Source organism: Narcine bancroftii, unplaced genomic scaffold (genome assembly GCF_036971445.1).
Source record: "Narcine bancroftii isolate sNarBan1 unplaced genomic scaffold, sNarBan1.hap1 Scaffold_166, whole genome shotgun sequence".
Classification (NCBI taxonomy): domain Eukaryota; kingdom Metazoa; phylum Chordata; class Chondrichthyes; order Torpediniformes; family Narcinidae; genus Narcine; species Narcine bancroftii.
The window spans coordinates 150,734-160,284 of NW_027211901.1; positions in this window are offsets into that span (position 1 = coordinate 150,734).

Here is a 9,551-nt window from a genome sequence, read left to right on the forward strand (position 1 = left end):
AAATAACGTATAATTTGCAAAATAATTATTCTTTTTTTATAAAGATGTGAAGTTGGTATTTGGAATGTATGGGTTGAGATGTTAAGTAAAAGCCTTATACGTGTTGCAAGATGTAAATGGATGTCACACCGTAACAGTCTGTTATGAGACGATGCTATTGAGTTTTTTAATATAAGCTTCGTAGGGGTGAGGGTTATAGGGGCTGGGATAGATTAGAAGGGGGAGGAGGGAGGTGGGAGGTAGTAGAGGGTAGTTTTAGATTAAACTTTGTATTTTTTCTTGGTTCTGTAAAATTCTTAAATAAACTTCCAAAAAAACTGCATCGAGATAAATGTCGAGCCAGGCTCATCCATTGAACAGAAGACAACATAACACATCAATTGCCTTCTGGTTTTTCATCCACTCTACTCCAAACCTTACAATTTTGACTCCATGGGTTTCCTCTGGGTACTGATGTCCTCTCACATCCCTCAGGTAGGTGTAAATGGCAGCTTGATGATTGATGTGGATTGTTTTATATTTTAAATACAACATCTATATTGTACATGTAATGGCAATATCATTCAAAGAATTAGACTCCACTACAAAACTGGGAGGAAGGATGTGAACCTGAAAGATTTAGTTATGGTCACTGATTCTTAAACAATTTGGTGAGAGGACACACACATGGATATCGGGATGAACCCAGGCATGAGAGGTTTCAGAAAGGAGTAGAGACTGTTCTTGATCAATCAAGAAATTTTAGAGATCACCCAGTAAATGTTATGAGAAGGCACATGAGCGCGCGATGCCATAAAATGAGTTACGTTTATATTGCATATTCGGTTAATTTTTAACTTAGACATACAGCACGGTAGCAGAAAATCTCACGCCCTGAAGCCATGCTGCCCAATTTACACCCCATTGACCTATACCCCCTGCACATTTTGAATGGATGGAGGAAACCAGAGCCCCTGAGGAAAACCCACGCAGATACAGGGAAGACTTTCAAACTCTTTATAGACAGTGCAGGACCCGAACCCAGGTCCGGTCCCAACCATTGGTGCTGTAAAGGTGTTGTGCTAATTTCCACACCAACCATGTCATCCTTTAGATGCCATCTTATTCAGAATAAAGAGTGTTTACTCTTTCTCTCCTTTAACCATCTTGAACACAATGGCAAACTGTTTCATTAACCTCAAAAACAATTGATCAGAAATAATCTATAGAACACCGTCAAACCCATTAACTGAAATAAATTAAATAGAAGGAAAAAAGAAAAAAAATTAACTGCTAAAATGAAAAAAACCTAAAAATTAGGTCTAATCCAACCTCTCCCTCTAATCAAAGTTACCTTATGTAATGAAGAAAAGAAGAATAGTGTAGAACCACTGGTAGCCCCCGGAGAACAGGCGATGAATGGCCAAACCACACATTTAGTTCCTCCAATTGTAGAAAAATTCTAGGAATGTGCCCCATTATTTCATCAATTGGAACTTTCTATCTTTAATATAAGATATGATTGTCTCTAAACTTAAAAGGACATTACATCATGTAATCACAGTGTATGAGTCGGGGAAGAATCATCTTTCCATTTCAATAACATTGCTCATCTGGCTATTAACGTAGCAAAAGCTCAAAATTTTTTCTGAGCTGCCGACGATGGTTTATCTGGATCACGAGAAAAACCAAACAGAGCAATTTAACGGACAAGTTCAAAATTGATCTTAAGAACCAATGATAAAGTTTGAAAAATGCCTTTCCTGAAATTCTCTAAGTTTGGGCATTCCCAAAACAGAGGAATTAAAGAGACTTGGAAAATGTTAAATTTCTCACATAGTGAATCAACATCTGCATACAAGCGAGATAGTTTCAGTTTGGACATATGTATTCCTGTACCACCTTAAATTGTAAAAATCAATGCCTAGCATAAAGTGAAGAGTCATTAATACAATTGAGAATAGAATACCCAGCTACTTCTGGAAATTTTATATTTAAATCTCATTCACAACTGCTCTTAATCTTGGATTTTAAACCCAATACATTATTATAAATACATGCTATTAATCCACCATGAACATAAAGCCGTAAATTTAAAAAAATAGATGAAGAATATTAGTCTTAGAAATTCACGGAAAATCCAAAATCTTAGATTGAAGAAAATGTCTAATTTTTCAATGTCAAAAAAGAGTGATTACTAAGTTCAAAATTTAGTTGATAATTGTTTGAACGTGGCAAAATTAACTGAAATAAAGGGGTAATTGAAACTTTGAATACCTATTCTATAACATCCTTGAAATCTACATCCGACAAGGATGGTGGTAAAAGATGGTTATCTATCATAGGGTTGCCCAATTAAAAACCATTTAGCCCAAAACAGTTCCTAAATTGGCCAAAATTGTCAATCAGTTTTTCAATCATGGATTATGTGTCAAATTTGGAAAATGGTAATATTGTAGAACTTTTTTGGAAAACTGTAATTCCGTCATGGCCCATGAAGGGCGATTCACTGATTTTTCCAAAATTATCTAAAGCAAGCCTGATCCAAATGCTATACTCTTTCCATTTATTACATTCCCAGCAGAAGTTGGGGAATTACAACTAGTAACAAGGAACTGGCTCTGTTATCCCCTCTTCACACAGGCCGTAAAGTTCATAGTTGGAGCAAAGGTCTATCTTGGATCAAATGAACCGATAAAAACAGGATCCAAAGCAAAATTTAATTTGTTATTTTGGCCCAGTATTTAATGGCAGAAACTTGCTGAGCAGAGAGGGCTTTTATAATAGATAGATAATATTGAAATATTACAGACCTGAAGGGCTTTTATGTATTCATTAAATAAACAGAAAAGGGTTTAAAATAATCAGACAATAGTCCAATTTTATAAATTAGATCAGGGTATTATATTATAAGCCCAAAGTTAGGGTTGTACCTAATGGACAAATGTCCTCAGCATTCCCATGAACCAGGTGTAGTGGGCAGGGATGCCCATTATCTCCAGCTCCCTTCGTTTTGATTCGAGAACCGTTGGTGGAAGATATTCACTGAGATCCAGACATTAAAGGATCGTGGGTAAATAAACCAGGAAGAAGATGAGATTAATCTATTTGCAGATGATGTCCTGATATGTTTGACAGACCCAGCAATTTCATTGGTAAAACTACACTCTAAACTGGAAGATCATGGGAAGATCTTGTGATATAAAAGGACCAAAATAATCAACTTCCACGTATGTAAAAGGGAATTAATCAGGTGAAACTCTGGCCTGTGGTAAATCTGACATTTGTTGTTGTCCAGGTTTTCATTCTCTCTGTAAGTCACAAAGATATGAACCCTCATGATTTCATTATTAATATATTTAAGCACTGATGTACTATCAGGCCAAAACTCAGAATCTGCTAACTCCATCTGTAATTCTCTTCTTAACATAGTGTCCATTTTGCTCACCGTAGTAGCAGCAGTCAATTCCATTCAAGGTCTGGTGACTGACTTTAATGGAGTAACTCTGGCTTTTCCCATTACAAATCCACCATGTACTCACACTTGGTTTTCACAGGACTCAGTAACTGACAGGATCAAAATCACCTTCACTACATCAGGAAAATGGTGTAACAGCAAACGTGGCCAATCCAAAGTCTGTTGACTTCAAACGTCCAAGTATTTGAAGACACTCAATCCAATTTCTCCAATCTTGTGCGATGGATTCTGGGATAGTTTCATCCCATCCAAATTTTCTTCTGCAAAATTCTTGAAGAATTTTCTTTCATTGAATATTTTATTTAAATCAACATATATATGAAAGTTATAACAATTAAAATCAAATCACAATGTTACAGAGCTTACAAATATATGTTGATAATATATAAAAAAGAAAAGAAAGGAAAAGAAACTAAGATACTACTGTAGCGGCAGCTACAACCAGACAGGTTGAGTTCAGTGAGCAAAAATTCCTTTATTCAGGTTTGCATGGCTGGTCTTATGCTCCCAGCCCAGACTTGGCTGAGAAGCGTACCGGGGGGTCACGTGGGCCGCAGTTCACGGGCTTCTGAGCCTGGTGCCGAGTTAGGGGAGAAACCCGCGACGGTGCCATTTTGGACGGCTGCCCCACCGCATGCATGACATGAGGGGCTGGATCACATGCCTAATGGCATGCCGCCACACAGCCCCCCCAGAACCGGTGCCAATGGCCTTTTTTGTCGGGCAGCCTCGCTTCTTGGGTTGAGCCGCGACCACTGGCTCATTGGGGTTGAGGTGTGCTGGCTTTAATCTGTCCACAGTAAACAGTTCCCTCTTACATTAATGTCTGGTGTGAAGGTGGATCCTGAATGCTGGATGACTCTGTACAGCCCTTCATACAGTCTTTGAAGGGGTGCTGTGAAGGGTCTCATCTGATAAAAACATACTCTGCGGAATACAGCTCACTGGGCTGGTAAGAGGCGCGTGTGCCATGTCTGGGCGGTGGTGGGGGTGTGAATGACTCCAACTGGGCCCGGAGATGGGAAGTAAACCATGCGGTGCCTGTTGCAAGTTGTGAGGTGCATTGATAAACTCACCAGGCAGGGCTAGTGGTGCACCATAGACCAGCTCAGCCGATAACGCCTGCAGACCTTTTTGGGTGTCGAGTAGATGCCCAGGAGTACCCAAGGCAGGTCATGCACCCAGTTGGGGCCGGTGAGGTGGGCCATAAGTGCCGACTTCAGGTGGCAATGCAATCGCTCGACCAGTCCCAGTCTGTTGGTGAGCTGTGCCCAGAGTGAAGAGGTGAACTGCGTGCCACGTTTGCTGGTGAGGTGGGTCAGCATGCCGAACCAGGCAATACAATCGGTCAAAAGTGCTCGGGAGCAGGAGTCTGTGGAGGCTTCTCGATAACCTCAGGCCAATGAGTGGTGCAGTCTACCACCGTGAAAAGTTAACGGTTACTTCGGGAAACGGGTAAAGGGCTGACAATGTCCACATGTATGTGGCTGAACCATTCTCGGACGTGTTCAAAATCCTGCACGGGAACTCTGGTGTTCCAGTGTACCTTGGAAAGCTGGCAATGGATGCAGGTTCTGGCCCAGTCTGCAATCTGCTTTCGAAGCCCGTGCCAAATGAAGCATTCTGCCACCATATGAACCTTGGACCTGATGGAACGGTGGGAAAGGTCGTGGATATGGTGGAAGACATGCCTGCACCACTGCTGGGGAACCACTGGTCATGGGGTGCTCATGAAGACATCGCACAGGATGGTATAATCACCGAGAAGAATCGGGAGGACCTGGAACTGCTGGCCCGTGATGGCCGTCCTGAAGGCTTGCATCTCATCATTGGACTACTGATCCGGGGCAAGCTGGTCATAGTCTAGGCAGCGTGTCAGCGACCACATTGTCTTTCTCCGCCTTGTGCCAAATGTTGATGGTGAACTCCAACACAAAGGACAGGTGATGCTGTTGGCAGGCCGACCAGGGATCTCTAGCCATAGCGAGAGCCTGAGTGAGGGGTTTGGGGTGGGTATAAATGGTGAAAGGCCTCCTCTCCAAGAAATAGTGCAAATGAGGCACAGCAAGGTACATGCCCAGCAACTCATGGTTGAAAGCACTATACGTGTTCTGGCGGACGATGAAGTTGGCTAAAGAATTCCAGTGGTTTTCACTGTCCATTAACCTGATGCTGTAGGGTGGCACCAACGGAGGTGGCAGAGGCATCGACGGAGAGCAACATAGGAAGGTCGGTGTGTGGGGACACGAGTAGGGTAGCCTTCACGAGGGCAACTTTCGTGGCCTCTGGAGTCCAGGCGTATCTTGTTCTTGGCCGCGATAAGAGCGAAGAGTGGCTGCATGATGTGTGCAGCGGCTGGAATGAATCGGTTATAGAAGTTGACCATACCTGCAAACTCTTGTAGCTCCTTGAGGTTGTTTGGGCGTGGAAACTCTCTGATTACAGTGACCATAGCAGCTGGTGTAGCTCTTTCGGTCGTGATGGTATGGCCCGGGAACTGCATGGACTCTTTTCCGAACTAGCATTTGGCTGGGTTGATCATTAGGCCGAATTTGGCAGTTGGGAGAAGAGGGTGTGCAGGTGAGACTTGTGTTGTGCCCAGTCTCTGCTGGCGTCAAGAATGTCATCCAGATAAATGAACACAAAATTAAAATCCCTGCGCACCATATCCATGAGGTGCTGGAAGCTCTGGGCGGTTTTCTTGATCCCAAATGGGATGCATAGAATTTGAACAAGCTGAAGGGGGTGATGATGGTCGTTTTGGGGATGTCCTTGGGTGCAATGGGATTTGATGATACACGCGCACCAGGTCGACCTTGATGAATACCCTCGCGTCATGCAGATTGGCTGTAAAGTCCTGAATGTGAGGGATGGGGTAACAGTCAGGTACTGTCATGTCATTAAGCCATTGATAATCTCTGCAGAGATGCCAGCCACAGGAGGCTTTCGTGACCAGGTGGAACAGTGAAGCCCAAGGACTGTCGGAGCGTCGAATGATCCCCAGTTCCTGCAGATGCGAGAACTACTCTTTCGCTATCTGGAGCTTATCCGGCGGGTTTAACAGTAATGTACAATAAACTGTATCAGATTCTGTGACACCAGGTTCACAATGGGGAGAATATTTAACAGTGATATACGGTAGACTTTGGTAGATAGTGTGACACCGTGTTCACAGTACTGAGAAGGTTTAACAGAGATGTACGGTAGAATAAGGCAGATTCTGTGACTCCGGGTTTACAGTAGTGAGAAGGTTTAAAAATGATCTATTGGAAAATATGGAAAGAATGGGAAAAAAGTTGAATTGACGCAAAGTCTTCTCGATATTGAAGATCCGGAACAATCATTGGGACTGGAATCACTGGGTTGAATGTTTTTGTTTCAATACTTTGTGAAAGTCTGACAGGGGGAGTGGCTGACACTGAGTCCTTTAGTCACCTGCCACTTGTGGACTTTACCACACCCAGATTTTTAAGGAGCTACTACTTTTGAGTAGCTCGTTTGGGGATTGATTTTTCTCTTTTTTTTGGAATCTTTTAAATAGGTGGGGATTAGAATACTGTGAGATTTAGAAGGGGAGCATTATTTTATAATAGGATTCACATTCGTGGGAAGGTTTAACAGTGATATACTATGAAATGTGTCAGATACTGTAACACCAGGTTCACATGGGAATAAGGTTTAACGGTGATGTATGGTATGTTGAGGTAGATAATGTGACACCAGGAGTACAGTGGGGAGAATGTTTAATGGTGATGTATGGTATGTTGAGGTAGATAATGTGACACCAGGTGTACAGTGGGGAGAAGGTTTAACGGTGATGTATGGTATGTTGAGGTAGATAATGTGACACCAGGAGTACAGTGGGGAGAAGGTTTAACGGTGATGTATGGTATGTTGAGGTAGATAATGTGACACCAGGAGTACAGTGGGGAGAAGGTTTAACGGTGATGTATGGTATGTTGAGGTAGATAATGTGACACCAGGTGTACAGTGGGGAGAAGGTTTACCGGTGATGTATGGTATGTTGAGGTAGATAATGTGACACCAGGTGTACAGTAGGTAGAAGGTTTAACAGTGATGTAAGGTAGGGCTGAGGCAGATACAGTGACACCAGGTTCACAGTTGGGAGAAAATTTAATGGTCATGTACGGAAGACTGAGGCAGATACAGTGACACCATGTTCACAGTTGGAGAAGGTGCAAAGATGATGTACGGGAGAGTGAGACACTTATTGTGACACTGGGTTCACAGCAGTGAGAACGTTGAACAGTAATGTCCGATAAACTGTGTCAGAAACTGTGACACCAGGTTCACAGTGGGGAGAAAATTTATTGGTCATGTACATTAGACACCGAGTTTACAGTAGTGTGAAGGTTTAACAGTGATATACTATAAACTGTGTCAGATACTGTGACACTAGGTGCACAGTGGGTATAAGGTTTAACATTGATGTACGGTAGACTGAGTCAGATTCTGTTACTCCGCATTTTCAGTAATGAGATGGTTTAAAAATGATATACAATAAACTGCGGCAGACACTGTGAAACCAGGTTTACTGTGGGAATATGGTTTAATGGTGATTAAAAAAATGAACTTTGGCAGATAAAGTGACACTAGATTCACAGTGGGTAGAGGTTTAATGCTGATGTATGGAAGACTGAGGAAGATATTGTGACACCGGGTTCACAATGGGGAGAAGGTTTATCAGTGATGTACGATAAGCTGTGGGAGATACTGTGACACATGGTTCACAGTAAGAAGAAGTTTTAATGGTGATGTAAAATAAACTGTGGGAGATAAAGTGACATCAGGTTCACATTGGGGAGAGGTTTAATGGTGATGTACGGAAGACTGAGGCAGATACTGTGACACCAGATTCACAATGGGGAGAAGGTTTAACAGTGATGTACGATAAATTCTGGTATATACTTTGACATCGGTTCATATTGGGGAGTACTTTTAACGGTAATGTATGGTAGAGTGAGGAAGATACTGTGACACCATGCTCATTGTATTGTTCATTTATCTTAATTACAATATCTAATTTATATGCTCATTTCTTTTTGTGGCAACTTCTAAACATTCCATAAACTTCAATTCCAATCAGATTTTGTTCATTTAAATAGGTCACCATTAAAAGCCCAAATCATTTGGTCTCTAAAGTACGCCTCACAAAATTAAATTCTTTACTTGGGTTTGGTTGCAACAGCTCTTCAGTTTGCTTCATTATTTTTTCAGTCCCTCGTTTTGTGTTTTCTTTTTTGCCTGTTCAGCTTCACCAAATGGGCATCCAACTCTCTCTTCTCAGCTTGACCCAACGTCTCCTCTGTAAACTTAAGCAAACCAAGGAGACCAAAGTTAAAATTTTCATATTTGCATTTTCAAAAACAAAAATGGCGCTGTGACTTGCAGTTTCACATCATAACCCCACTTGCTAAACTTGCAAGCAACTGCACCTCATCCTACAGCTGGAAAATTGCAATAGAACTGCTTGCTTCAAGCAAAGTTATTATTTGACTCTTTAATAATTTTTTGTAAATTTCAACAGACATAATATTATTTAACTGTTGTTTATGTGTCGTTGGAAAATTACCTTTCCATTCAATCAGATTTAGAGTTTTGAGTGCCGTATTTGAGAAAAGATGTGCTCCTGTTGGGGACGGTTCAGAGATGATTTACTGGAATGATATCAGGAATGAAAGGGTTAGTGTATGAGGAACATTTGTCGACTCTTTGACTGTACTGGTTGGAGTACAGAAGGATAAGGGGGACCTCAGAGGCATTTCAAATGCTGGATGGCCTGGGCAGAGTACATATGGCAACGATGTTTCCCATGGTAGGGGATTCTAGAACAAGAGAGCATAATTTCAGGATAAAAGGGTGTTGATTTAAAACAAATTTTGTCAGTGGGTTGTGAATCTGTGGAACTGAGGTCATTGGGTTTATTTAAGGCAGAAATTGACAGGTATTTGATTAATCAAGTAATCAAGGGTTAAGGGGAGAAAGCTGGGCAGTGGGGCTGAGTGGAAGAATGGTGGAACAGACTAAATGGGCCTACTTCTGCTCCTATATCTTGTGATCTATAACCTGCGGA